Source organism: Narcine bancroftii, chromosome 9 (assembly GCF_036971445.1).
Source record: "Narcine bancroftii isolate sNarBan1 chromosome 9, sNarBan1.hap1, whole genome shotgun sequence".
Taxonomy (NCBI): Eukaryota; Metazoa; Chordata; class Chondrichthyes; order Torpediniformes; family Narcinidae; genus Narcine; species Narcine bancroftii.
In genome coordinates this window covers 35,719,588-35,745,383 of record NC_091477.1, presented here as the reverse complement: position 1 = coordinate 35,745,383, position 25,796 = coordinate 35,719,588, and the positions used below count along the sequence as shown (strand labels likewise).

Sequence of the window (25,796 nt, the reverse complement as noted above, 5' to 3'; positions counted from 1 at the left end):
AGAGTTGATTTACTTTCCTCCTCAATCCCATTCTCCTGCTTTCTCCTCATAACCTTTTACATCCATACTATAAGACCCTGTCAAGTCTGCTTTAAATATACCCAATGACTTGATTTTCACAGCCATCTGTGTCGACAAATTCCACAGATTCACCAACCTCAAGAAATTCCTTCTCTTCTCTGTTCGAAAGGAGATTCCTTTTATTCTGAGGCTGTGCCCTCTGGTCCTAGATTTTCCCACTACTGGGAACATCCTCTCTATGTCCCCGCTATCCAGGCCTTTCAATATCCAGCATGTTTCAGAGATCCCCTCTCATTCTTATGAACTCAAGTGAATAATTACAATGAGTTATTGTCATATACATTATACAATTTTCACATGCACCAACATTCTTACATGCTGCAGTTAAACCGGTACTCTGTTTAAAAAAAAACTAAAAAAAAACAATAGTATACTTAATTGAAATAAAAAGAGACAATAAACACAAAAAAAAGATAATTATGATTCACAGTTCTCATGTAATAAACATGACATTGCAACAATCCAGGCCCAGAGGCATGACTTTTCATCATCTCATCCCTGGAATCATTCTCATAAACATCCTTTGGAGCTTCTCCAATGCCAGCAGATCCTTCCTTAGATATGGGGCCCAAAACTCCTTATAAATTCTTGCTTTTATACTCAAGTCCTCTCAAAATGAATGCTATTATTGCATTTTCCTTCCTTACTGCCAAATGAACCTACAAGTCCTTTATGGAATTGTACACTTACACCCCAAGTCTGAATTCTCTCCCCATTGAGAAAATTCTTTATTCTCTCCATCAAAGTCCATGACCATACATCAATTTAATTAACTACATTCCTTCAAGCAGGAATACTCAAATTCATTTCTAACTTGTACAACCTTTAATATAACAGTTGGTTTAACATGAGTGAAGATGTTTCATACCAGTCTTTGTTTATTGTAAAGAAATGCTTTGTTGGGTTTGTCTCTTATTCTTTGCTGGGTGTATGTGGTTCCCTGCGTAAATTCAGCCTCATTATACTTGCACAGATTTTCTCTTTGCCGGTACCTCTGCTGGATCTGACTGTAAGGCTGCATGCAGGTGAATTTGACCAATAGAGAAGTGAACTCCAAAGAAATCTGTTGCTTGGCATTCACCCTCAAACAATCAAACAATCAAAGTCAATGGATTGTCAAACAATCAAAGTCAATGGATAGTACTGTTTAGGAAGAATTATTTCTTTGTGCCTCACAAAGGGTGGCATGGTTGGCAGAGAAGTTAGCACAATGCCTTTCCAGCACTAGCGACTCAGGTTGGGATCGGCACCGTCGGCAAGGAGTTTGCACATTCTTCCTGTGGCTGTGGAAATGCTTCAGAATTTGAGCCCTGGAGTGTTCCACACATTATGATCCAGCGCATGGGCTTGGAAGACCAAATACTGAAGGGTGGACTAATTACAGTTGCCAACACAGTCAAAGGAATCACCACTGCCCATCTTGTAACTCAACCTGGCTTATCAACAAAAATACAACTACCATAGCTCTTACACAATATGGTCACAATATGAAATCTTTAATAATCAGTTTAATGTTATGCTGATAATCAATATTATTATTCAATATTTATGTTAATTCATTTCAAAATATCAGGACTACTTTGGAAAACAGATAGATTTGAAAGCATTAAATATTTAAAGAATTCTCTGATGAAGTTGCAAAAACTCCTGAGGGAAATGCTCAAAACTGGTGCAATTTGTAAAATTAGTCTGAGAAACAAATATTATTTTGTCAACATATTCACATATTTTTCTGTCTTGTTATGTGCTTAGCAAAGCTGTACCTAAGAGTAGCTTCTGAATGGTTTAAAACACAGGGTGGCACAGTTAGAATAGTGGTTGAGAGGGGCACAGTTAGTGTAGTGTGCTGCGCTGTTAGACAGAATCAGACACACACAAGGTAAAGACTGAACAACAGGCTTTAATCCACAAAAACCTCCACAGAGTCAGGCTGGCTGTGGCTGCTGCAACTCAGTGTGAGGCCTCGAGAGGCCGGGGTAGGCTTATAACCCGGAGGGTGATTGACACCCGATTGGGTGGGGCTTGATCCCATTCAGATTGGCAGCCGGCCTGGTGTTATCCTGTCCCCTTACACTCCTGCAGGTGCAGAGGTTGCCCCCTGCAGTAGGCCGGTGGTGTACCACCACAATCACCCCTTCTTTAAAATTGTCCCGGGGTGGGGGCAGTAACAAGGAATCGCACCCACTATGTACATACAATATTTACAGGTTGTGATGATTCGGCGGCCGCCGGGGTCTCTGTGACCGTCGTAGGACTGGCTCCTGGTCACTGGTCAGAGGGTAAGGGGGGGGGGGGGGGGCTGGCGGCAGGGGTGTGTGTGGCTGGTGTGGTGCCGCGTGGAGGGGTGGCCAGGGGGGCCAGGGTTGACTTATGCTGGTCTTATTGGATGGGTGGGGGAGCGTGTTGGTCTCCTGAGGCTGAAGTGGGCCCCTGGTGGTCAACGAGGCCCTGCGTGCCCCATAGCTGCATGGGGACGGGGTTGTATGCCCGGTCAGCGTTGTTCTGGGTTGGAGGGTGGTGTGGTGTGGTGGGTGCTCCTGCTGGTGCCAGGTCCCTGGTTGAGACAGTGTCCTCCCTGCCACTGCCGAAACTAACATAAGTGTAGTTCTGGTTTGCATGAAGGAGGGAAACCTGCTCCATCAGGGCTTCGGCCTCGTGTGTCCTTACATGCTTATGCAGAAGCACCAGTCCCGGGGACGTGACCCCCTGCTGGGAGTGACATTCCAGTCGCCGATCTCCTGGGGAATGAGAACAGACGTTTGTGAGGGGTCTCGTTGGTAGCCGTGCACAGCAGTGACCGAATAGCATGGAGTACCTCGGGCAGGGCATCCTGCCAGAATTCAATGGCCCATCCTTTTGACCTGAGAGCCAGGAGGACTGCCTTCCAGACCACCATATTCTCGCATTCCACTTGCCCATTGCCTCTTGGGTTATAGCTTGTTGTGCGACTGGTCGTGAAACCCCTCGCCATCAGGTACTGGCACAGCTCATCGCTCATGAAACTAGACCCCCGGTCGCTGTGGATGAAGGCGGGGTAGCCAAACTTGTTGAAGATCTGGCCCAGGGCCCTGATGACGGTGGCCATGGAGGTGTCCGGACAAGGGATGGTGAAAGGAAAGCGTGAGTACTCGTCCACTACCGTGAGGAAGTAGACATTTCGGTTCGTTGAAGGCAAGGGCCCTTTGAAGTCCATGCCAAGATGCTTGAAAGGCCGAGTAGCCTTTACAACGTGGGTCTGGGGTTGGCGGAAGAAGCGGGTTTACACTCCGCACAGACCCGACAGGCCTCGGTCATGTCCCTGACGGTGAACGGCAGATTTTGGGACTTAATGAAATGGTACAACCTGGTGACATCCGGATGGCAGAGGGACTCGTGCAATGCCTGCAGCCTGTTGTCATGTATAGACACGCAGGTGCGAGAGGGGGCATCAGGGGGGTCGTTTAACTTCCCGGGGGTGTATTGGATGTCGTAGCTGTAGGTTGCCAGCTCGACTCTCCAGCACAAGATCTTGTCGTTCTTGATCTTGCTCTTGTGGGTAGTGTTAAACATGAATGCCACAGCCCGCTGGTCCGTGAGGAACGTGAATCTCCTGCTGGCCAGGTAGTGGTGCTAGTGGCGGACCGCTTCCACAATCGCCTGGGCTTCCTTTTCAATGGCGGAGAGTCCTAGCTCGGAGCCATGGAGGGTCCTGGAAAAGGTGACAGGGTGCCACCCCCCCCCCCCACCCCCTTGGTTGAGGGTAGCAGCGAGGGCCACCTCAGAGGCATCGCTCACCACCTGGAAGGGGGAGTCCTCATCCACAGCCTGCATCGTGGCGTCCGTGATGTCTTGCCTGATGCGGGTGAAGGCTGCCTGCACCTCAGGTGGGAGGGGAAAAGTTGTGGCTTGGGTCAGTGGGCGGACCTTGTCCAAGAAGTGAGGGACCCACTGCGAGTAATAAGAGAACAGGCCCAGGCAGCTGCGGAGGGCCTTTAGCATGGGTGGGGGGGGGGGGGTAAGTCCATTAATAGGCGCATCCTTTCCAGATCTGGAATGATGACTCCATGGGCCACGATGTACCTCAGGATGGCAAGGCGGGTGGTGCTAAACACACACTTCTTCTTGTGGTAAGTGAGGTTCAGCTCCGCGGCTGTCTGGAGGAATTTTTCCAGGTTAGCGTCATGGTCCTGCTGGTCATGGCCGCAGATAGTGACGTTATCCAGACATGGGAACATCGCCTTCAGCTTGTGCCGGTCTACCATGCGATCCATCTCCTGCTGGAAGACAGAGACCCCGTTTGTGACCCTAAAAGGAACCCAGTGGAACTAATTCAGGTGCCCATCTGCCTCAAAGGCAGTGTAGGGCTTGTCCTTCGGGTGGATAGGGATTTGGAGATACGCCGACTTCAGGTCAATCGTGGAGAAAACCTGGTAGCAGGCAATCTCATTGACCATGTCGGCGATCCTCGGCAGGGGGTAGGCATCCAGCTGGGTGTACCAATTAATGGTCTGGCTGTAATCCACGACCATCCTCAGTTTACTTCCCCCTTTGACCACCAGGACTTGGGCTCTCCAAGGGCTGTTACTGGGCTCTATAACGCCTTCCGCCAGGAGTTGCCGCATCTCTGCCTTGATGAAGTCCCTGTCTGCACCGCAGTAATGCCTACTTCAGGCGGCGATCAGCTAGCGCAAGATGTGGGAAGAGTGCCGGTGGGGTGATGCACAGTGTGGAGAGGCTGCAGGTTGGCTGGGGCTGGTAGGCTGGCGAGCTCTGCAATGTGAGTGGAGGAGGTTGGGGCCCCCCGAAGGCAAAGGTGACACTCTGCAGGTGGCACTGGAAATCCAGGCCCAGGAAGAGTGGGGGGTGCGCAGAGTTTGGGGATGACCAGGAGCCTGAATTCTGTGTAAATCTCCCCTCCCATCATTATATTGACCAAGCAGCGCCGGAGGGTACCAACAGTTTTATCCTTGGTGGCGAGGGCGATCAAGCAGGTGGTGGGGTGGACCTTTAACCTTAGGGAGTGGGCCACACTTGGGTGAATGAAGCTCTCGGTGCTGCCACTGTCCAACAGGGACTTTGTTACCTGCCCGTTGACTCGCACATCCATCATCGAGCGCCCGAGATTGTGGGGAATGTCCCTGATCAGTGTGGTGGTGGCTAGGACCATCTCAGAGTCGGAGTCGACGCTATCCAGAGGGATGGGGAGCGTCGATAGGGTGGCCTGGTCATCGCCTGTGTTGAACACATCATTCTCAACGTTGTCAGGGGCTGCCTGACTTAAGATGGCAGCAGTACGTGGGGAGCTGCTGAATGGCTGGCCTCCTTCCCCAGCCGTATCCGCTGCGCCGGGGGAAGTGACATCATCATGGCCAGCGGCAGTGATGTCATTATGTCAGACAGAAGTGACGTCATGCCGTGAGCTGGAAGTGATGTCACTGTAGTTCTCAGCGAGCTGCGAGGGCGAGGGCTGGTGCAGATGCTCGGGGCACAAGCTGCAACGGTTGCTGGTGGGGCCGGATGTTGCGCGGTTGAAGTCGGGGAAGATGGAAGTTGTCATGGAGACAATGGCGCCTTCTGGCACGCGCACGTGAGGGGATCCATGGGGAGGAAGGGAGGTCATAGTGGGCCGCTGAGCTGCCAGCAGGTTTAGAGAGGCACACTTTTGCAAAGTGGCCTTTCTTGCCACATCGGGAACAAAACAGGTTCCTAGCTAGGCAGCTTTGGCGTGATCGTCAATCTGACGCACACCAGGACCCACAGTACTTATAGGGGCGCCGGGCACCTGCCGCAGTGACGTTCTCCTCCCCAGCTCAGCCTGGGGCTGCAGCTGCAGTGTAAGAGGGCCATGAGGGAGCCTGGGGGAACCCGAAATTGAAGGCTTCGACATGCAGGGCTGCTGCTTCCAGGGTTTGGACCACTTCCACAGTCCTGGTTAGGGCATAGATGTTGTCCTCCAGCAGCTTCTGCCAGATGGCCCTCAAGCGTAGCCCTTGGACGAAGGCATCCCGGATCAGCCTCTCAACCTCCTCTACACCTACCCTGGGTTCAGCCAGACACAGTCGGGCCAACTCTCGCAAGTGTCCCAGGTAAGACTCAGCCATCTCCCCGGGTTGCTGGGCTCGGGTGTTGAGGAGGTACCTTGCACAGACCACATTCATGGGGGGCTTGTACAAGTTCTCAAGAGTTACCATTGTGCTCTTGTACGTGGAGCAGCCTTAGGTTACCCGGAAAGCTTGGGGACCCAGCTTCGTCTGGAGTAGGACCAACCTCTTCCAATTGGAGTCTAGGATGTCGCCCTCATGGGTCTCAATGATTGCTTCGACCGCGTGCTTCCAGATCTCAAAGCGTGTCTGGGCTTCTGTGTGGCGTGGGTCAACCTCGAGGCTCCCTGCGCACAGGAGTTTTTCCATGGCAGCCGTGGGAAAATTTTGTGGATTAAATTGTGGTGCGCTATTAGACAGAATCAGACACACACAAGGTAAAGACTGAACAACAGGCTTTAATCCACAAATCCTCCACAGAGCCAGGCTGGCTATGGCTGCAGCAACTCAGTGTGAGGCCACGGGAGGCTTATATCCCGGAGGAATATGACTGGATGGGGCTTGATCCATTCAGGCCAACTGATTGGCAACCGGCCAGGTGTTGTCCTGTCCCCTTACACTCCTGCAAGTACAGAGGTTTCCCCCTGCAGTAGGCCGGTGGTGTACCACCACATGTAGCAGTTAGCTCAATGCTATTACAGCACCAGTAACCTTGGTTCAAACATGGTGCTATCTGTAAGGAGTTTGTTCACTCTACCTGTGTCTGTGTGGGTTTCCTCCAGTTTTATCCCACCCTTCAAAATCATTTGGGTGACACAAGCTCATCAGCTGGAAGGGCCTGTTACCATGCTATATGTCTAAATTTGAAATGTTTATACAAATATTTCCAACTTATGCTATGGTCATTGTCCAGTCCAGTAAAGAAGACTTCAAGGTCCTGCCTTGAGCTACTGACTAATACATAAGCTGCAACTGTTCAACCCGAGGAATGTGCATACGAGGTGAACTTGTGGACCAACCAAGAGAAGTCATGACACAAGTTTCTCCATCTCCTTAAATACCTTCTCTGAAGAAGAGAAGGCTGTCAAGTTTCTGGGGTTTTCTTTTGCAATTGTGGTTAACATCCTTCAGGTTAGAAGCAAACTGTTGGCACAGGGTTAGTGATTGAACACTTGAGACTGGCATCTTTCCAATGATCCACAAGGATACAGGCTTCCACCATCTTATCCGACTTTAATTCTCACCACTATTCCTTGCAACTCCCAACTCCACTTTTTGCATAAGGTTTTATTGAGAAGACAACCTTGGGACTGGGAGATAGATTCTGTTAGAGAGCAAGAAGCATGTCATTTTGAAGAAAATGATTAAAAAGCTCAAAACCATCAGAAATGACTTCTGTTGCGGAGAAAAGAATAAGAAAATAAGGGCAGAAGTAGGCCACTGGCCCCGTCAAGTTTTCCCTGTCATTCAATATGATCATGGGTGATCTATGTTGGCCTCAACTCCTCCATGACATTGGAGCCATCAATTATGTATTAATTTACTGTAGTGAGGATTTTCATCCTTTTTTATATTCATTTCTACAAGGCATTATTTCACAATTAAACCTCAAGTGACAGTTAGAAGATCATTTTAGTGTTAATAATGCAAAGAAAATCTTTTTTAAATTCTATTGAGTTGGCTGCAGTATATTACTGAAAAATCTGTTTTTGCAAGAAATTATCATTTTTCACAGAAAACAACCATAAAAAAAATCACCAAGTTGTTTGTAATCATTGAATTTAAATGTACATATATAGATTAAAACAGCAATAATTCTGATTAGAACCATAGAATGCTACAGCACAGAAAGCAGGCCCTTCTAGTCCATGCCGGCATTATTCCGTTAGTCTCATTGACCTGCTCCCACTCCATAACCCTCCAGACTGCTCCCATCCATGTATCTATCCAATTTATTCTTAGAAACATACATAGAAAAACATAGAAAATAGGTGCAGGAGTAGGCCATTTGGCCCTTCAAACTCCATGCAGTACTCCAGGTGTGGTCTCACCAAGGCCCTGTACAGCTACAGCAGGATCTCAGTACTTCTATACTCAAATCCTCTTGCTATGAATACCAACATACCATTCGCCTTCCTCACCGCCTGCTGTACCTGCATGCCCACTTTCAATGAATGATGCACAGCAACACCCAAGTTTCTCTGTATCTCCTCTTTTCCTAAACAAATACCATTTAGATAATAGTCCTATCTCCTGTTCTTACCTCCAAAGTGGATAACCTTGCATTTATCCACATTATATTGCATCTGCCACGTCTTGGCCCACTCGCCTAACTTGTCCAAATCACTCTGACCCTCCTAGCATCCTCTACACAGCTGACCTCACTACCCAACTTTGTGTCGTCTGCAAATTTTGAGATATTGCTATCTATTACCATATCTATGTCATTGATATATATTGTAAACATCTGTGGCCCCAGCATGGAGCCCTGCGTTATCCCGCTAGTCACTTAAGATTGAGCCCACATTCATCACATCAGATGGCAGCTCATTCCACATTCCCACCACTCTCCGAGTGGAAAACTTTCCACTAATCTTCCCCCAAACTTTTCCCCTTTCAGCTTAAAACTGTAACCTCTCATATTTATCTCCCCCAATCTGTGGAAAAATAAATAGCAGTATAGAATTTATTTGAAAAGTTATCACCCCTACAATATACTTAAGCAAGAGCAAGGCTTTTAATTAACTCTGATAGAAGACTCCATGACTTAACTCCACCAGTGACATGCACAAGCCTGTTTTCCACTGGCATCCCAGTTAATTGGCCATGTAGTGACCCAGGATAGGAAGTCATTTGTGTTGTTTTCACTGCGCCTCTTTTAACTGGGACAATGACTGCTTTTCCACTGAACACACTCATCCCCAGGGATTGGAGAGTTCTACCTTTGAATGGAATGGATGGAAGTTGTCCTTTTTCCACTGGTTTAATCAGCACGCCAGCATTATCCGATGCCGGGGATATGAATTTGGGTAGAGGCCGTCAATCCCTGCATGATTTGATGTCATTTAACATCGGCACGCTGATTGTTTTCCTCTTCCACTGGACCCTTAACCGGTTAATTCCCCGTTAATTCCTGGGACAAGGAGCCAGTGGAAAAGGGGCTATAAATAATGCATCTGTAACTTTACTGATTAAAGTATTTACTCTTAAACTCTTGGAGGTGTCTTCAGACTCAATTGCCCATTTGTTATGAGTGGGTCATTAATACATGACAGCTGACCACAGGCAATCTACATCTTTTGGAATGGAGAGATGCCTGTAACAGTACTCCTTTGACAATTAATGAAGACCATGACATTTTTTTTTGATATGCTCCATTAAGGAAACATAAACTAGAACAAACATTTTCATAATTCTGCCTAGTTACCGGTAATTTTATTTCACTGAAATATGTTCTTTGCAAGTCCACATCAATCTTTACAATGGGGAAATCTGTCAGAAATGCAATTAACCTCGTTTATTTTTAATCCTAAATTAAGCCTTGGCAATGTTTTCACTTGCAAATCAGCTGTGCTTACCAGCTTTGGTCTATTTGCGACTCTAGATTCACAACAATGTGGTTGATTCCAAACTGCCCTCTGAAATAGCATATTATTCAATTCTCTTCAAACTTTACTGTTATAACAGAATAAAAATGTAACAACCCACAATCAACCTGAGCGCACAATATTCAGATTTTGAAGAAGTTGTCCCATCCAATCAACATTGTAAAATTTTTCTCACAAATGTCTTGTTGGGCAGCACTTCAAATGGATGAGCTGACACACAGATGAGTCAAGCAAAAATAGTTGTCCTCACAGATCTATGTGTTTCAGACAAAATGACAGAATCCACCAGCACAATTCCTGGGCAAATCCTGTCCCAACCACCAGACAAACCCATCAGAAGTGGCAATACATGAAGATCTTGGGTGTCCTCAACATTGTTTCCAGATCCTATGAAAGCTTCAAGTATCAGGCCAAGAAAAGACAAAAAAAAAACACCTCTAGCATGCAGTCTACCTTCCTCCCTTGACTGATGATCATTACCTCTCCATGATGATAAACACTTTGAAGAAGGACTGAACCTAGCAAGGGCACAAATTGTACTCTGGGAGAGGTCTTCAGTGTCCATTGGTGAGCAGCTTGAGTCCTGAGGTAGGAGATAAGTCAAATTGGATGAGTGACAAATCTATTTCCTCTCACCCTCACCAATAAGCCGATGGTAGATGAGCTTGCCCATATTAGTAGGTAGAATTTACCTCTGCAAAATCCTTGTAGAGACAAAAGTCTACTGCCAAATAGGAAAGAGAAGATCTGCTGGATCCAACGTGGACCTTTAGAAGATGCCGTGAACTATAACCAGCAGTAGAAATATATGAACCTCTTATCTCGAGGCACTCTTCATAAACATATGCACTGCTAATGAAGGCCTTTGAGGAATGCAGCAAGAGCCAAGTTTTGGAACCACAAATGACTCTACTCTACAAAAGGGAAAGAAAGAGGGTAGAACTATGGTGAGAGGGAATTACATTGCAAAAGGATCAGATAAGATTTTTCTGCTACAGGATGGTATGTTGCCTCCCTGAAGATGGGGTCAAGGATGTCACTTAAAGGGGATGGTGAAAAGGGAAAGTGGTTATGATTCTTACCAGATCTAACAGTAAGGTCCAAAAGAAAGGAATTAGATGCTGCAAGAATGCAAAGATAAGGAGATAAATTAAAAAGCAGGACCTCAATAAATGCAACATTAGAATTACATTCAGCATCACCTGCTGGTGAAGATAGGGGCAATATAGTTCAATAGATGAATATTAAACTGCAGAAATTATGCAGGAGGGAGGGAATTAGATTCCAGGGACACTGGAACACCTCTGGAGAAACAGTAACCTGTAAAAGCAGATGGCTTGTATCAGGCCCAGACCAGGATTGATGTTCTGGTAGAGGCATTTGCTCATGGTGTTGGAAATGGTTTAATAAAGAATGACAGGGGCATGAAAAACCAAGCCAAATGACTCAGGTAAGAGCAATAGAGAAAGAGGGGCAGAAATGTTAAAAAGAATGGTAGAATGCAAAACCAGAGTTCAGAAAAATTAAGGGTAAGAAGCAAATAATGTCACAGTACAAAATAAATGCAAGATGGTTAAAATGGTGAAAGGCAAGACTGAAGAATGGAACCACAAATGGAAGTGAACAGGTAAAATCAAAGAGCAATTATGGATCAACACGTAATGGGGTTCAAAGATTAAAATTCAGGAATAGGCAGTAAGGCCCCTTTCCAGCTTCTTTCCCCTCTATATACATAATACCATCCCCATGCCTCTAGTCTTTTAAAGGGTCCAGATGCGAAATGTTGACTGACCAATTCTACCCATGGATATTGTTTGCCCTTCAGCAATTTTTCATTTGCTTAATATTCCAGCATCTGTAGCTTTTATGTTTTTGAAGAAGACTAATACAGTCGGGTGGCTCTCTTAATGAAAATTTAATTAAGTACATTTGAGAGAGATAAATGCATGTTGCATTTTGGGGGCAGAGGTTAAAAGAAGGAAGATACTTCTACAGGTATTACATAGACCTTTTAAAATAGGCCACTTTACAGGAAAGGGTATAAATCAAAAAATGGGAGCAATTAAAGAAAACGAGCAGTGCTGTAGTTATGGGAGACTTTAATATTTATGTAGATTGGATTAATCAAGTTGAAAAGGGTAGCCACAACATCCAAGAGTGCATTTAGGGTAGTTTCCCAGAGCAACACATTGTGGAGCCAGGCAAGGCATCCTGGATCAGATAATGAAGTATGAGTCAGGGTTAAGAAAGAACTACATTGTACAAGATCCCTTGGGATTTAGTGATAATAATACAATTGTGTGTTCACTTTGTTTATTGAGAAGCGACTGTTCTGATGTAAACAAAAGGAATTGCAAAGGAATGAGGGTGGAGTTGTCGAAGTAGACATGGCAGAGTTTAGCAGGAAAGACACAGAGTGAATACTAGCACACATTTATGCAACAAATTCATGATACTCGGCAAAATTATATCCCAGTAATACGGAGAGATTCTAAGTGAAGGATGAACCAATAAAGGAGGTTAAAGACAATATTGTAATAGATTTGTTTTAACCTTTAGTTTAATGTTAAACTATTTTTCTCAAATATAAAAAACTGTTTCAGTAAATTATAGTTAAGCTATTGTATCTGTATTCTTAGTAGTTAGTTGTGAGTTGGTACCCGGTCACACACAGGTCACAGCACATTTATTAAAAAAAACATTGTTTTCAGAGAAGAGAGTTCATTCTCAGAGTCGATGTGGCTGGCATGGATGGAGCTAATGGATTTGAAACGGGTCTTGATTACTCAATAAGAACTGCGAAGGAAGCCATCTGTTGAAGAAGAGAAATGAAACTCCGAACCCTGTGAGTGATATACTTAAGGCTTTGGAACAGAAGTGAAGTAATCTTTCAGAGTTGTCCCTTCAACAGGACTGAAGTGTGTAGACCATATGTTTTACAAGAAACTGAGGTTGGCAACTGTTTAAAATTCCAGTAACTTTCACATGATTTGGAGAACTATATTACCAAAATGAAAAAAAAAAAAGACTAACAGTTCCGTTTTGGAGTACAGAAGTCAAAACCCTGTGCACATGGAGGTTGAAACCTTGTGAAACACATGGTTGAGTTAAAGTAACCAAAATAGAAGCTGTGTGTGTTACTCCTAGAAAAAGGTGAACACAGAATCAGTGCATTTTTAAATAAGGAAGACCACTTCACTGTCTCTTTTGAAACAAGGACAGGTTTCTTCTGGGTCTATTTTTGTATACCATTTTGTTTTACCCATGTCTGGTTTTGTGAATTCATCAAGTAAGAAAATAGCCACATTCACTTTCTCTTTGAGGGCAGATTCTTTGTGTAGAAAGCAGAATTGTGAGAAGAGGCCCGAAGATATGATGTTTAAAAGCACTTTATAATTATTTCTGAACTGAGAATTTAAGACCTTCAAAATAATGCTGAACTTTTAAAGATTGACTTTTCAGAGAGGGACTTTAATTACACATACCCCACACACACTCACACTTACATTTGCACATAGTGGGGTTAAAATTAGAGTTAAGTAAGTTTAGAGATAAACAAGAAATGTTATGTTGTTAATAGTTTAATTAAAAAAACTATTATTTTTAATTTCCCATTGTCTGCTGAATTTTCAATTGCTGTTCCTGTGTTAGTGCTGACAAAAACCCTTAAGTACCAAACAGAATTAAAATGGTTGTTAGTGTGTAACAATATTAAGGTGAAAAGGAAAAAAAAGTCTAGGAATGCAAATGTTAGGAGCAGACCCAAAAACTCAGAAAAAATGAAAATCTCACAAAGAATGACAAAAAAAAATTAAAAAACTCACGAGGGTAAACTAGCAAGGAATAATAATTACCTTTTTTAAGTACATAAAGAGCAAGAACACAATCCAAGTGAATGAAGAAAACTGGAAAGAGGGAAACTAGAAAATGTCAGAGGAGTTAAATGAATAGTTTGTATCAATTTGTATTGGTAAAAGATACTGTGAACATCCACCAAAAGAGAAATTAAATACTGCAAGCTGAAGAGTTGGGAAGAGGCAAATCAATGACTAAGATGGATCAAAGAGGTTTTGCTTAATTTGTTACAACAATTACAAAGTGTCAATGATAACTTATTTAGTATTAAAAATGCTGATATGGTTTATTGGAGTACATATATTAAAATTTGTTGGTAATGTCTCTATATATCCATTATGCCACATGAGAGGGTTAAATTTAAATAAAAGTTTCATATGTACCTTTCTTTTCATTTGCATAATACAAATATTTCACAGTCAATTCATTGCAAAACAAACTCAACAGTTTAGTTTTTCATTTCCAGCATGCCTAGAGCTCTCTTTGGCTTGGACAATCCAACTCCATAGGTCAGCAATCACTCAAACAATAATCATGTTGTTCTAGACAGCACAACTACAAGGCACACAGACTTTTCCCTCACAAGAATCCAGCTGAGATTGGACAATGTCTCAGCAGCATTATCTCAAACTCATTAAAAGAACTGACCCCTATTCAAGTGAAAAGTCGGTTTACAGAATATGTGCTTTGTAATTGAGTTGAGATGTTAACTATACTATTGTCTGACAGCATTTTTGTAATTGTTTTGACATTATTGAAAATTGCATTCCGGAGCATACAGATAGTGTGCTCCATAAGAAGGCTCAATGTAATTAACATAAATCGGATTGTTAGTTGTCACACTTCAACATTTCTTTCTTTTTAAGTTATTTTTATTGTTTTGTCAGAAAATAAAACAACTATATAATAAATTGAGACTATTACACATTTAAGATAATAGCATATACTATAGTGACAAAAGTATTTGAACTTAAATCCCAATCCATATGTATTTATGCATAGAGTTGTATAAGGAGTAAAGAAAGAGGGAAAAAAAGAAAAGCAAAAAAGAAAAAAAAATCTAACCCAATGCCATCCAAGGTTGTAATTCATATTGTAAGTAGAGATAACATCAAGCAATGTTCTCAGGAGATCTGAACAAAGCACTCCCAGTAACAACCATCATTGCATCTAATTAGTCCAATTGTGAAAGTAAGCCATAAATGGACCTCAGATCCTATCAAAGGAAATCTTAATTTTCAGAACATTATGCCTAATTTTCTCCAGATTTAAAAAGGACAATGTCTAATAGTCATTGTCTGTGAGTGGATAGGAACTCCTCCTTCCATTTTAACAATATTACTCTTCTTGCTAGTAAAGTGGAAAATGTTAAAACCTGTCTTTGATTAGAGGATAGTTTTATGTTTATGTCTCTGGAAAAGCCAAATTAATCCCAAAAATGGTCAAAAAAGTTCTAAAAATATCAGTCCAATATTTTTGCAATTTAGGGCATGACCAAAACATATGTATCAAACAGGTGTCATAAATTTTACATTTATCACAGAGAGAGTTGATATCTGGATAAATTCAAGGAAGTTCAACTTTGGAAAAACGTATTTGATGCACCACTTTGAACTGAATTCGACTGTGCCCAGCGCACAATGATGAGTCGTAGATCAAGCCTAAATTGACATCCAATCTTCTTCTGAAAAAGACATTAAGATCATTCTTCCATTCAGTTTTAATCCTAATGAGCAAAATTGTTTCCATATTCAATAATTTATATTATAGGGATGGTATTATACCTTTGAGTGAATTGTAATTCAATAAGTTCATCAATAAAATTTGGATCTAGAAGAATTGGAAATGTTGAAAGCTTGGAATGAACACAATGACAAACTTAATAATACCTGAACAAGTGTCTGTTTGATAGATTAAATTTGATCATCAATTTTTGTAGAGATATGAAGTTTTGTTGTATAAAAATATCCTTAGAACTTTTAATTCCTGAAAGATTCCATTCTTGAAAACCTGCTTCTAAAATAGCAGGTTGAAATAAATAATTAGATAGGATAGGACTTGAGCTTATAAATACTGTAATTCCAAAAAAAAATTCAAACTTGAATCCAAATCTTCAGTCTATGTATCATTATTAAATTCTTTGAATAGAGAGAAGTATGGGTGAACCCATAAAGAAGTATTTTTAAGGGATTTTAATTCCATCTCAATCCAGTTAGGACAGTCATCTGTCTTTTCACATTGCAACAACAATAGCATATTTCTTATGTTCATAACCCAGTAGTAAAACCTAAAATTGGGTAATGCCAGTCCCATTATTTCTCGCATTCTGGAGATATCTTTTATACAGTCTGGTTTTTTTTTGCCATATATATGACATAATGATTGCCTAATGTTTCAAAAAATGACTTAGAAATAAATAGCAGCAGTGATTAGAATAAACATAAAAATTTTAGTATAATATTCATTTTAACGGAATAAATACGACCAATCATAGTCAAAGAAAGTGGTGACCATCCAATAAGAATTAATTTAGTTTGATTAACTAAGACTGAAAAATTTTCTTTGAAAAGATTTTTAGAGATCTTGATTATCGTAACACCTAAATATTTAAATTGTTCATTCACTATTTTGAATGGATAGTTAGAATAGAAAACCAGTTGGCCCTTCGATGGCTATAGTTGGCTCTTGTGTAGGTTAAGCTTATAACCTGTGAACCTGCTAAAATGCCAAAGTACTTCTTCATTTCCCTGTGCATTTAAAAAAATGTATTCTCATGGGATGGAGTGGTTAGGGATATAATTGCTATTTACAAGCATTTATTCATGATGCAGAAAAATCACAGAAACACTCACAAGTTTGTAGATCTAATAATAATATATAGCCAGGGAGTTTATGGAGCAGAAGTTACTTTGTGAACTGATTTTTAATAAGATGATAGTTTTTGCTTTATTACAAAAGTGATATAGCCCTGCAGGAAAAGTCTCCCACAAATTAATGTTTTTGTTCACACATAACTTCATTGCTCCTTCTTTATCAATAACAAATATGAAGGAAAAACATACTAATGTTCATGTAAATTTCATTAATCATTTTAACAATCATTTAAAGTTATTTTAAAGCACTACTCTGATCACATTTTATTGGTTTTCCACAGCCTTTTGATTCCAACTAATTTTAATGTTAAATGATTCAAACAACAATATTTTGTTCTGCATGGAAAACTACATTACCATACTGAAAACCTCTGTTCTTGTCTGAATCAAGCTCAGCCATGTTACAGCTATACTTTCCCTTTAAGAGGTTCGCACCATTTTTTTGCTAACACGTGATAGGTGCTAGTGCATCAGATGAAGAGAATTCTCTTCATTAAACTGGCTTACATTTAAAAAAAAAAGTGATAGAAGATCTATTGGATTACAAACTAGAACAAAATTAAATCTTATTAATGCCAAGAGTTTATGCTTGAGTCTCTGGCATAGTTTGGGAGTATATTGGAAAATTCTATATCCTCGGTTAATGGGTCGTCAAATGTTAAGCGAGTTGAATGAATAGCATGGGTTGTGTGTGCACATTTTTCTGAAATATGCATTGGATATAGGAATGCAGAGGCCGAAAATCCAAATCACCAATATCTAATGATGGAAACACTGCAATACAAGAATAAATAGGAGCACCACTCCTCCTGCCTGGGGCTTCCCATCCCACAGCTGTAGTGCTATGGAACTAATTTGCTGATCAGGTAAAATGTCTATGCCTTTTGGTTGATCTTAAATAAAATTGCTGTGAATTCATATTGTTTTGTTGAAAAAAATCTGACTGAACCAGAGAATGTTCTTGTGTTTACCACTGAAGCATGCAAAAGGAAACATCTGGGTTCTAAACTGCACCCATATTGTTTGGAACATTTTTGAAGGAATGTTCTTCTGCATTATAAATGCTGCAGTGACTTTTAAAAAATGCCAGAAGTAAAAAATGAACACTATTGAATAAAACATGATATATGTACAAAATACAATGGATGAAAATCCATTCATACCTGTAGGACAGCCTGCTGTAAATCTCACATATCTTTTATTTAATGACGACTGTCCTATTCTTACTACATTTCAAGATGAGAGCAAGGAGACAGCCAGTCTACTCATATTAAGAATGTACTTGCAATTCATTAAAAAAATTACTGAACTTTGACAGTTATTTTACCATGATAAAAATGTCACTTAACACCCGGATTTGTAAAGCATAGCTTATGATAAAATCAATTTAGCATGACTGCTTTGCCTTATAAAATTATAAATAATACTCCTTAAAATAAAAAAAAGGAATACACAACATAACATAGCATTTACAGCAACCCAAAAAGTTCAGATCAATGGGTTTTCATTAGAATGGTTATAATGAACAAAAGAGGATTGGATTTTTAAAAAATGTGTTATTTTTTTTTCTGAAATTAGGCATGACCAATTATTTATTGTCCATTCCTTACTGGCCCTGAACTGTTTGACTAGATATTTTAGTCAACCAAATAGCTATGCAACCGTGTCTGCCTGTCCCGCATCGGACTTGTCAGCCACAAACGAGCCTGCAGCTGACATGGACTTTTTACCCCCTCCATAAATCTTCGTCCGCGAAGCCAAGCCAAAGAAAAAACAGGACTGGAAAAGGATAGGAATGACAGATTTCCTTTCATAAAGTACCTTGTTCGACTTGATGGATTTTTCTGGCAATCCAATTATTTTGTGGTCAATGAGCAAGTGTAACTTTTAAATTTCCCGATTAATAACTGAATTAAATTCCAAGATGTATGTTAACTCAAGGTTTCAAAATTGGTAGACAAGGACCTCTTGATTACTAATCCGATAATTTAACCATTGCACCATCACTGTACCCAATTGAACAGTGGGTGTTTAAGGGATAAAAGGTCATTAAACTCTTCTTCAATTGTTTCTCTCTCCATGGATGGTACTTGGCCTGCTGAGTAATTCTAATCGTCTTTGGTTTTTATTTCAGATTCAGTCTCCTCGAGATCATGTTTATGTCCTTGTTGTTGGTTAGCTTTAAATAACTTGTAACAAGGCTTTGCATAAAAGTGTAGTTCTCTCTGCTTTTGCCTTGCTTGTCCAAAACTCATTAATCAGAGCAAATATGTAACATCTCATGGTAGAAAAAAAATCATTAGAAGTCTTTATTTCATCAAAAACATTTGTGTTTTCATTGTTACACCTTCAAAAAGATTAATCCCTTGGGGATTTGATTAATTATATTCAAATAGTGTAATAAATATTATCTTTTATGTCTTTTAAAAATTAAGTTATTAGGATGGCACAGTTGGCGCAACACCTTTACAGTGCAACCAAGGTTCGAATCCCACGTTGTCTGTAAGAAGTTTGTACATTCGCCCAGTGTGTGTGTGGATTTTCCCTGGGGGCTCTGGTTTCTTCCCATTGTTCAAAATGTACTTGGGGTGTAGGTTAATTGGGCGGCAGGGACTCGTGGCCCGAAATGCCCTGTTACAACGTTGTATGTCTAGATTTTTTTTAAACCTTAAATTTAATTTAAAATTATCAAATCTATAAATTAATCTGAATATATGGTTTTAGTGTGTCCTATTCACATGACTTATCTTGCCATTTAAGACAATGTGAAATTTTAGAAGGCAATCGATATATTCTCCTGCGTGAGTGGTTTGAAATGAATTGGAGGAGTTGGGCACTGTTAATGTCCATGTGGCAGTTAAAGGCAGTGTTTACAGGTCTGAAGAAATGAGGTACAGAGGATGTGATAGTACAGATTCTATCACCAATCTGTATATGTACAGATTGTAGTGTAAGATGACTGTGATTGGCTGAAAGCATAGCCACGCCTACTGGCAGGTCTTAAAGGGTTGCTCCTAGCCAGACCAGGACATTCTGGACTGATTGACCTACATGTGATATGCTCCAGACTTCTAGTTAATAAAAGCCTTGGTTTGCACCAACAAGTCTTTGATTCTTTCGACGCGCTCTACAGAGGAAAACCCTGTAATGAAGCAAAGTATTGGTTGGAGATCGGAGTAGTTTCTCATTATTATCTATCATATAATACACGGTAAATTTTGTGTCATATTAGAATTCTAAACAATTTACATGCTCTTTTTCCCTAGATGTGGACAATGCCAAATTATCTGGTTTGAAGACATTGATATCATTGTTTTCTATATTCTAGAAACTTGTTCCAGGTTCGTTCTCCTCTCTGGATAAGCATTTTATCTCCCTCAGTTACACCACTGAAATAAAATAAAATCATAGATGAGAAACTGAACGCATAAACCTATAAGTTCCTTCTGCTACATTACGATATGCTTTGCATGGACAACCTCTGCCTTAATCATAAATGTTGGAATTGCTGTAAATATAGAGTCTTAAATGACAATCCTTCCTCACCTCCATTACCACTACCTTCCAGATCACAACCCTTTTGCCCAGCAAGCTGAATATTACAGGTTTAAACAGTGTGCAAGGTAATGGAAGCAGAGTAGGCATGTGGGCATTCATGTGGAACGAATCCTACCAGTCCCGTGCTCCCAATGATTTTACTTGAAAATAAATTAGATTATCTGCTGTTAAACAGGAACGTCTGCAGAATCTGTGATTGGAGTCCAATACACAAAAGTGCTGGAGAAACTCAGCAGGTCACTCTGCACCTATAGAAAGAACAGGGAGATTTGGTGTCCTTTTATAAGCTATTTTTGGATGAGTTAATTTGTATTTCGACTTTACCTTCCAGACAGTTCTGGATTTCTGTTGTTTTTTTTTTATTGGCAAGGACCAGATAAATAGTTTGTATTGATCTGTTGTAGTGAAGCCTCATTTTAGGCTGCCCGGCCTCTTATTTTTTGGTTTATTTTGGTAGGTTAGATGGGATTTGCACAATAATTTTATTTTCTTTTTTTAAATATTCCAAATTGAGCAGAAAGGGATAATATTGTTCAATATGTTATAATGTTAAACGCCGCATCATGTATTGCAACTTATTGATGTTTCCTGTTTTTGCTATTCGACTGCATTCTATTTTCCTCATGTATTGTTATAATTTGTTTAATAAAAAGATTGAAAAAGAAAGGTAAAGTGCAGGCCTTTCTACTTACTCAGAAAATTAACAGCCTCTCTGATTATGTCCCTTCTTCTGCTAATGTTGGGGAAGCACTGAAATATTTCTAACGTACCACGTGTGAAGCCCAAGCAATTCTCCCTGATGGATATTTGCTGGTGACTTCAATCCCACCAACTTGAAAACAGTCCTGCTAAAGTTCCAACAACATGTCAACTTTACACCAGAGAAGAGAATATCTTTGATCTGGTCTTTTCAAATGCCCCTGCCCCCCCACATCCATCTTGGATCCATTCTGATAGTCCCTGCATACAGACTACTAGTTAAATGAGTCAAACCAGTTCACAGGGAGATCAGCACCCGGACAGAAGATGCCACAGCATTGTGTAGGACTGCTTTGAAAGCATGGATGGAAATGATTCAGGAATGCATCCACATCAATAAAGCAAGCTTTGCGACTAGCTTCAGGGGCAAGTGCATTGAGGATGTCACGGGGATCAAATGCTACACAGACAGGACCAATCAGAAACCATGGCTACATGCGGATGTTCATGCATTGCTCAGAGCACATTATGCTGCCTTCAGATCAGGTGACAAGAAAATAATGGCCATGTACTCCCGTGCAATCAGGAAAGCACAGAGAATCCACAGACACCTGTGTGATGCAAGCAATGTGAGGAGCATGTGGCAGGGTATTCAAACCATAATGGACTATTAGTCAACTCCGCCGGTCAGTAACAATAATGCCTCCCTTCCTGACAGGCTGAGTACCTTCTTTGCACAGTTTGATGAAAAAATAATGTTGAATTCAAGAAAAGTCCCATATTCCCCAAAAGAACAGGCACCGTGCATGGCCACAGCTGTGGTGTCCAGGGTGAATCCATACAAGGCAGCAGGACCAGACACCTTACCCAGTCAGGTGCTGAAAGACTGTGTGGCCCAGCTGATGGAGGTCCTAACAGACATCTTTAACAACTCATTAGAGCAGTCGCAGGATTCAAGGCAGCCACCATCATCCCAGTGCCAAGACGACAACTAAACTGGAGTAAATGTGGCACCAGGAAAGAGATATGGGAGCATCAACAACAGCTTATTTCCGCAGACTGTGAAATTGATGAACAGCATCAACCTTGGGTCTCTCATAAATAAAACAAGTGAATCGTTGCAAAATATTTAGATATATTTATTTTATGTTACATTTTCATGCATGAATGTGATTATAATGTGCTGTGTGACAAATGGATAATGTGTGTATGTGTGTGCACTGTGGTCTGGAGAAAAGCTGCTTCGTCTGGTTGTGTATGTACAATCAGATAATAATAAGCTTAAACATGAACTTGGTGCTGTAGTGATAAGCGCACAATCTTATTTTCCAATTTGCAATTCAGCTTCAGCAATTCTCCTGCCAGATCAAAAGAAATCTGAATTGTTTGCACGGTGGCAAAGACAAAAACAAGGAGGGAAGAAACAGCTGCGGGGAATCAAGATCAAACAGAAGAAAATCAAAAATCCTGAGGGACAGCAAGTGTTTACATTGGAAGTTTAGCACCAAGGGGTCAGCCTATGTTCACAAGGAGAGGTTTCTATGATCAAGGATATCAAATGTCACAGGAATTGTACATTTAATTCTCACATGAAGTTCCATGAATATAGACTCTTTTCATTAATCTTCTACAGGCATCAGAAGCATTCATGCTTATTTTGAATTTGTATGTGAGGCACTCAAAATTTTACTTTTATTGAATATGATGCATCTATTTATTGTATGTTCATCTTTTCTTTTAATTAGTTGGTGCCATTGCTTTCTCAATCAAATATGTAACCACTAATTCTCTGAAGCACACAAACAGAAATAAGCCAGATATATATTTGAATTCTACAACTTATTGAAAATTTATTATCAAGGATGAAAAATAAACAGCTTGTTCAACACAATTTATTTATAAAGTTAACAATTTTACTTAATTATTGAGAGTAGTAAATGTAACATTTATTTGCAATAGTTTAATCAAATTAGATCTTGCTAATTGGTTAAAATTACTCTCTGTGGGCATTTATATACTCAGCATTTTTAGAAAGGCATAGAGGAAACAAATTAAGCAAGCCTTTTTAGGAAACTCAGCTCTAATTGCAAGGAACTTCAGCTAAATGGGGGCTTTTCTGATTGGCCGTGGTTGTGGTGTTCCATGCGACTCAGTGCTGGGCCTACTTCATTTCATGTTCTATGCTAATAATTTGGATAATAGAATTGATGACTTGATGGCCAAGTTTGCAGACAATTCAAAGATAGAAGGAGGGGCAGTAATAAGAAAGTACTGATTCTGCAGAAACACTTAGGAGATTGGACAAGAAAAGGTCAGATGGAATACAGTGTGGAAAAAGTCTCTTTTGGTGGAAGGAATACAAGTGTAGACAATTTTCTAAATGGGTAACTAGTTCAGAAATCACAGGTGCAGAGGAACTTGAGGGTCCTCATGCAAGATGGCTTAATGTTTAATTTGCAGGTAGAGTCAGTGGTAAGGAAGACAAATGCCATGCCAGGATTCATTTCGAGTGAGATAGAATATTGAGGTTTTATAAGGCATTTGACAAACTGCACTTGTAGTATTGTGAGAAGCTTTGGACTCTTTATCAAGGGAAGGATATGGTGATCATGAGAATGATCCTCGGAATGAAAGGTTTATCGTATCAGAAATGTTTGAATCTCTGAAACTATAGCTGCTGGAATGAAGAGGGGTCATATTGAAACCTATCAAATACTGAAAGGCCAGGATAGAGTGGACATAGAGAGGATGCTTCCTATCGGTGGGGGGGGGGGGGGGGGGTGGGGGGGATTTGGGATCAGAAACACCCATTACAACAAAGAAGAGGAGGAATTTCTTTGCTCAGAGGTTAGTGAATCCATGAAATTTATTTCCGCAGAAGGCTGTAGATGCTAAGTCATTGGGTGTATTTAGGAGAGAAGCAGCTAAGTTCTTGATTAGGAAGGGAATCGTGGTTTACAGGGAGAAGTGAGGAGAATGGGGTTGAAGAGTAAATCAGCCATGGGTAGACTTGATGGGCTGAATGACCTAGTTCACTCTTAAGTCTGATAGCCTTACGCAAACAAAGCAAAACTTCATTAAACACATGATCTACAATTATATTAAAAAAAAAGAGATTTCTATTTAAAAAACATGCTGTTTTTTTTTCTTTTCCCTCAGTGGGGTCACAGTATTAACATGTATTAATCATTGGATTACTGATCTGTCAAAAATGGCAATGTAATAATTCTTGTTTGTTAACAAAAGAACAATTATTCCTTATTGTCCCAACTGTTTATTCCTAATTATTACATCATTATGAAGTTAAGAAATTCATCCTACTGCATTTTTATTGACACTGCCTGATCAACTCCCAGTTGCTTCTCACCTGTCGATGGGATAGATCCTCAGAAAGAAAATGCAAACAATTTCAGTCAATAGCTTCCTTAGAATTGTTTGGGATTTTGTACATTAAAAAATGTATTTAAACAAAAATTAAACATTTAGTCTAAGATTCACAATGGGGTTAGGTTTCAAAATTCCATGACGAGCAGAAAGTGCGGCTTTACGTGCAGAAATTCTGATCAAGAAATACATTTAAAACTGTGTTTAAGTTCCTGTTTTTCACAATCATCACAAATCATCTATTATTTTCCTTCACGAGCTAAGTATTGTAAATTTATTTCCAGTATTAGCTTACTGCTACTTTAATTTTTGAATGTAGAGAAAGTGCAAGGTGACAAAAGTGCATAGGTTTTTCTCCTACATTATGAATTAAACAGCTGTAAATAGAAATGTAAGAATATTACAATGTTCAAGAGGTCATTTCAAAACAATTAATTAATTGAATTGCAAGTAGTTAATTTCAAAACAAAGAAAAAATATGCATGACTGTGAACTTAAAAGATCCATAATATTATGGAATCTTGAAGTCACTTCTAAGTAATTTTTAGCTTTTTAAAAAGTTTAGACATACAGCACGGATCACAGGCCACTTCAGCCCATGAGTCCTTACAGCCCAATTTACACTCCATTAACCTACACCCTCAGTATGTTTGAATGGTGAGAGGAAACCCACAGAGATGCAGAGAGAATATACAAACTCCTTGCAGTTATCATGGGACTCAAACCCCGGTCCTGTCCTGATTGCTGGTGCTGTAAAGGCCTCGTGGTCACCACTACACCAACTGTGCTGCCAACATCAGTATTTTATCAATTATTATTGCCTTTCTTCACCATACTGTCTTAATTATACACTAAACTGCCCAATATCTGTGCAGTTTGTGCAACCATGTGTGCATCTGAACTGACAGCATAGCATGACCACACCTTCTCCAATCTCAGAATAAAATGCAAAATTAAAAAAAGTTTCTATAACCACACGACTTTGGAATACTGGGTGTAGTTTGATCTCTTTTAGGGGAGGAGGCAGTGCTGTGAAAGATCCCTCATTCCCTGGATTGATTTCTGGTATGAAGCACTTATCTTCCATGAAAAGCTAAAAACAGATTGGTCTTTCAGTCTCTGGAGTTCAAAGAAGGAGGATTGGCAGAAAAGACACCAAGAGAATCAAACCAGAAATGCAGATGCTATGAGAATCATGTATGAACAACGAGAAGACAGGGGGACTCAGAAGGTCAGGCATTCAATGTTTTAAGTTTGGATAGTCTCGATAAAGGGCACTGACCCATAACATTGTTTGATTATTTTTTCCCTTCCACACTAAAAGGATGATTCCTCTGGTGGGGGGGGGATCTGGATTGAGGATGCTAAATAATGAATTGTCCTTTTAAATCGGAAATGAGGAAGAATTTCTTCTCACTTTGGCATTCTCTGCCCAAAAGAATGACAGTGGCTGCCCCACTGGCTGAGGCAGGTGAGTTCTCAGACTTAAGAAGAATCTAAGGCTCTGGGAACCAGTCAGGAAATGGGAGCCGAAATGAATGAATGAAGGAACAGTCTTTGTCCTTCTGAATATTTACATGGATGAATAATTCAGTGAGGCAATAAGGAGATGCAAAGCCACTTTATTTTGAAATCAACACAAAAGCTTACAGATGAAGTTGCTACAATTCTCCTCTGCTATAAACCGTCATCAAATTTTCCTCCCATGAAACAGCAAA

The 25,796-nt window shown here is 40.6% G+C and overlaps 1 protein-coding gene across 3 annotated transcripts in view; it reads right to left on the bottom strand.

Annotated features, from left to right (window-relative positions):
• neurl1b (neuralized E3 ubiquitin protein ligase 1B) overlaps positions 1-25,796 on the bottom strand; it is a 350,433-nt gene that overhangs the window by 22,098 nt on the left and 302,539 nt on the right. The gene's annotated exons all lie outside the window — the stretch shown is intronic.